Genomic DNA, 5,751 nt, shown 5'->3' on the forward strand with positions numbered 1-5,751 from the left:
AAACCAGACCTAACTTAGGGAAAAAACAAACCCAATTTAACTTACTACAAATCAAGTCAAAACAAGGATAATAAGAAGTAAAACCAAATCTTAAAACACCTTGCCCCCAACCCTCCCTCCTTCCCAGCTCAACTCCACTCCCAGTTTTCTCTGCCTCCTTGCCCCAGTGGCGCAGGGGGACAGGGAATGGAGGTTGCGGTCAGTTTGTCACACATTCTCTCTGCCACTCCTTCTCAGGGGGAGGACTCCTCACTCTTCCCCTGCTCCAGCACGGGGTCCCTCCCACGGGCTGCTGTCCTTCATGAACTTCTCCAGCATGGGTCCTTCCCATGGGCTGATCTTCAGGCACTGGCTGCTCCAGCATGGGCTTTGCCATGGAGTCACGGCCATCTTTGGGGGCATCCACCTGCTCCAGGGTGGGGTCCTCCATGGGCTGCAGGTGGGCATCTGCTCCACCATTCACTTCCATGGGCTGCAGGGGGACAGCCTGCCATCTCACCAAGGGCTGCAGGGGCATCATGTCCTCCAGCACACCTCCTCCCCCTCCTTCTTCACTGACCTTGGTGTCTGCATAGGTGTTCCTCTCTCATTCCACTTTCCCCCGTTGCAGGTTCCATTCTTAAATATGTTATCCCAGATGTGCTACCACTGTCACGGATGGGCTCAGCCTTGGCCAGAGGCAGGTCTGACTTGGAGTCAGGGAAGCTTCTAGCAGCTTCTCACTGGAGCCACTCCTGCAGCCCCTCCCCCCACTACTAAAACCCTGCCACACAAAGCCAAAACAGAAGTAAATTCTTAAATGACTGCTGTTGCCTCCTTTGTACCCTTTTCCCAAGTGATTAGGCAGGAGCCATTAGTTGTCATTCTCCAAAAGGCCTCAGAAATTTTCATCTTCAATCACTAAAATATTCCAGGTATCTAAATCCCCTGGTAGGCCCTGCCTACAGGTTAACATGTCCAATGCACCATATGCTGTTTAAGCTAGTTCTGAGCACAGAAAACTATCAAACACCAATAGGACAATCAAGCAGGGCTGAATATCTCTGCATGCCACCTCTGTTTCCCACAGCAACCTTCTCCTAATGTTGTTAGGTTGGTGGGGATAACTTCCTTCAACACAGAATTAACTGGTTTTGAACCATCTTCAAAGTTGAACTGCTTCAGATAAGCAGGGTAGCTAATATTCCAGGGTTCAATAACTCAATAGTTGTCTCTTCACATTTTTCAGCCATGTCTGCCCGCAACAAGATATCATCTACGTATTGTAGCAAGGTAGTGGTAGACTTTTTTACCTTGCCATTGTTCCAGTTCTTTTGCCAATATGTTATCAAAAATTGACTATTTTTGAATCCTTGAGGAACCAACATTCAACATAACTGCATTTTGCATCCCATTACAGGCTCTCCTACTCAAAGGCAAAGAGCTTCTGACTTTGTTCATCCAATGGAATGCAAAAGAAAGCATATTTTAAGTTCAACGCTGTAAAAAACATTTGAATCAACTATCATTGTTAACAGAGTGTAAGGATTAGGCACCACTGGATGTACATCAATCACTGATTAATAGTTCTTCGATCTTATACTAACCGATACTCCTGTGAAAGTGGCTTTTTAACAGGCAAGATCAGCGTATTATATTCAGATTGATAATGTCACAACAGTCCATATTTTAAAAAAATATTAATTATAGACTCTAGTCCAACCTGTGCTTCCAGTTTCATGGGATATTTTTATCTTCTTACCAGTTTTGCTCCTAGTTTCAGTTCCACTTTTACTGGTTCTGGTGATTTGGCTTTTCCAGGTTTCTCAGTTGCCCAGACAAAAGGAATCACTGCATTCATGATTTCAGAGGGGGGTTTCAATTTGTCTTTCCTTATTGTCAACATTCTTCATTTGTGACAATTCCCGTACCACATATACTTCTGCCTCCCAGGGATTATTTTGAGGAATATGTATTTTATTCTGATCAGAAGTTACTTGTGCTCCCGATTTATTCAATAAATCCCTTCCCACTAGAGGTAGGAGACATTCTGGCACATACAAAAAATTCATATGTAAGTATTTTGTTTCCAATTTCACACTTAATAGGTTGAAAGAAAGGTCTGATTTCTTGTTTTCCTGTGGCACCACTCACTGACATGGAGAATTTACTCATAGGTCCTTTACAACTATTTAGTACAGAATATGTTGCTCCTTTGTCAACTAGAAATTTAACTACCTCATTCCCCAGCTTAACTGAAACCAGAGGTTCAGCTGGGGAAACTAACTTCTCAACACCCAGTCCCCATCAATCTGAATCTCCCATACCAATCATAAGCAGGTCTGCCTCCGGAATGGGGGTGTCCAATTAGTTCTTTCTTTGGACATTTGTTTTTTCAGTGTCCCTTTTCCTTACAAATTGCACACCGACCTTTCCTCAAAGGGCTTCTATTCTCTATATTTCCTTCTGCTCTCTGTCCTCTGTCACACCCTTGCCGTCTCAGAAAAGCTCTTCCCCAAAAGGACGTTTGCGCTTGGGTGAATGCAGCTCCCAAGATTGCAGCAGTTTTCTTCTGATCTTCTAGTTTCTCCTTTTTTTGTTTCTTGTTTTTCTAACTCTTCTCTGTTATTATACACCTTATAAGCAGTCTCAATCAACTGAGATATTGTCATTCTTGACATACCATCTACCTTTTGCGGCTTCCTTTTTATGTCTGCTGCCAACTGCCCCAAGAGCAAGGTGGTAAATGTTACTTTGTTAGCCTCATCCTCTGGATCTAAATCAGTCCATTTCCCAGCCATTTCATACAATGTTTCATAAAAAGCAGATGGGTCCCCATTTTTACCCTGCACTACCTGATACTTTGGTCTCTGGGGACTCCATGTTTCACTCCATATAGAATCAACTATTGATACTGTTTAATCATTAACCATCCCGCTCCTGATTTAGGATTCCAGTCAGGTTCTTGAGTCAGCATAAAATGTTCTGGACTATCTCTGTTATTCAGTTTCATATTTTCTTCCTGAGCTTTTCCCAACACCATTCTCTTTTCCTCAGGGACAAGTAAAGTATTAAGTAATACCTGTATATCCTTCCAATCTGGGTTGTGAATCTCAATTATCATTTGAAATGCCTGATACACTTTTTCTGGATTTTCTTGATACAACCCAGCAGACTCCTTCCAATTCATTAAATCTGAGGTTGAAAAAGGGTCTTTCACATACACAGGCATTCCATCTGACCCCACCACCTGGCATAATAGAGCCTGAATCACAGGATACTGCTGTGCCCAATTTCTGCCCACAATAGGACTAAATCCTTCGCTTCCTTCACTGCTTCTCTCCCTATTATCGACTATACTGTCCTGGTCTCTTCCCCGGGGAAACCATCAATTGTACATCTTCTTCTTCACTGCCCAGTTTCAAACACCTTTTCCCAATACTACAAGCTGAATAACACCGAGGCAATTTCTTTCTATCCTCCATGATCATCAAAACATTTGAATCATATATCAACGATTTACACTTTTTAAAATTTTGTGATCATTTCTTAAAGAAAAACACAAATACCTTATTATTAGTAATATTCTTCCAGCGCTTAGAAATTTTAATCTGTGTGAGAAGAAAGGATATTGGAGTACACTATAGATGATAAGATTACCATTTACTTTAAAATGCTTTGTGTGTAGAAGGTGACTCTACACACTTTGGTGGTATTCTTGGATTCAATGATGCCGATTCATGTATTGTCTAGATTCTCCAAATGGATTAAATTAAACTGCCTTTGCCAGATTTTAAAGGAGTCATAGTTTACACTTCAGTCTCTGAGTAAGAGTTTCAGAACATAAATATCAGTGAAAAAGAGTAAGTCTTGCAAATACAGCAGAAACTAGAAAGTTGTTCCTTTGATAGTGTTAAAAAATTACTTTAAAATAGAAGAATCCTGTAAAATTACATTTAAAAGCAAGAATTGGCATAGTTCTAACTTAGAGCATATTTTCTCTTTTTCCTAAGGATTGAAATGAGACTCTATTTGAATTATAGTTTCTATAATTTTACAGAAATTTCTAAATAGTCATCTTCTTCATATCTCCCCATAGAGCAGCAAAAGGAGTCAATTTCATTGTATCTGATGTTGCAAGTCACTACAGAAGTGGAATGCAGTTTCCAAAAGTTTGACTTATCTTTGTAGAAAGTCTCCGTGTTTGGCATGATATTTTACTTCAGGTTTTCTTAATAGCTCTCTAGATTTGCGTACGGAATATCATTATATCATACAAGAAATCATTGGCTCATAAGGAAGAGGAGTAATACATGTTCGGACAGTTTGTTTTATAAAATCACATCCATGATACTTCTAGTTATAACTCTGCTTTGCCGCATAAGCAATATGGAGGGATCAACACTGGGAAATGAAAGATGAAGTAACACAATCACCTACTTTTTAGCCATGTCAACTTTTCATTGATTTAATGGAAGATTCTTGTTCTTCTTATTTGTTTACATCATATTTTGAGTTGAATTAATGAAGAGCGGCAGAATTAAGCACAACCTTAATGGAAGATCAAAAATTGGGACATAACAGTGTGTTCTCTGCCAATTAGTGGAAGAAAAAGGCCTACAATGAGTATTTTAGGTGATAAAGCATATCATACATATGGCATGTTTAAGCTGTTCACATTTATGGCACAAAAACATGGCTTCTAATTAAAGTTTGCATTAACTATCTTTTTAAAGAAAGAATGAATTCAAGCTTTCAAAAGTCACACTCCATCAGAGTCCAGAAAAGCCAATTTAAAAAAACACATTTAAGACAAACAGTTTTCTTGGAGTCCACACTCCTTAGCCAGACAGCCAGGAGTACAGCAGGACTAGTACTTCTAACTTGTGAGTATAAGAATTTTTTTTCTGTTCAGCTTGGCAAGACTCAGTAAGATAAGAATACCTCAGTTCATACCAGGCAGAACAGCTGTCCAGTCTGAAGCAGAGTTCAGAGGTCAATTCCTGTATAAAGTCAGAGACAGAGCATTTTTTGGCTGTTATTCCAATAAACAATCCACTTCTGCATTTCACTAAGCACAGTAATAAAAAATAAACCTGCTGGAACTACATGTAGTATAGCAAAATAAAAAGAAGCAAAGCGCTTTATCAAATCACAGAAGCAAAAGACTTGATAGCAAAGAGATTTACTGCTGGCAGAAGAGTTATCACTAGCTGTTGGTGTGTATGGAGCTCCTTAGTTTAATTGGAAAAAAAAATGTAACTTGATGCTAGATCTAGAAGTTAATACATTTTTAAATGTCAGATGTGGGTAAATGATAACACGGATTCTTAGAAAAGTAGATTCAACAGTGCACAGATAAAAAAACTATGATCGTTAAAATCTGAGTAGGATATCTGTTGTAGAAACAGTAATAAAATTGAAAAGACAGTGAAAGACAATCCTTAAAAGGGCATATATTCTAGAACTATATATTCTAGTAGAATTCACAATGTGTGAAGCAATTTGTACCTCACACTTCATCTTTCTCTAGGAATTGCATATATTTGGCTGTGATTTGGGTTTTTGATGGGGTTTTGGTAGCGGGGAGGGGGCTGCAGGGGTGGCTCCAGTGAGAAGCTGCTAGAAGCTTCCCTGACTCCAAGTCAGACCTGCCTCTGGCCAAGGCTGAGCCCATCCGTGACAGTGGTAGCACATCTGGGATAACATATTTAAGAAATGGAACCTGCAACGGGGGAAAGTGGAATGAGAGAGGAACACCTATGCAGACAC

Source organism: Haliaeetus albicilla, chromosome Z, assembly GCF_947461875.1.
Source record: "Haliaeetus albicilla chromosome Z, bHalAlb1.1, whole genome shotgun sequence".
NCBI lineage: Eukaryota > Metazoa > Chordata > Aves > Accipitriformes > Accipitridae > Haliaeetus > Haliaeetus albicilla.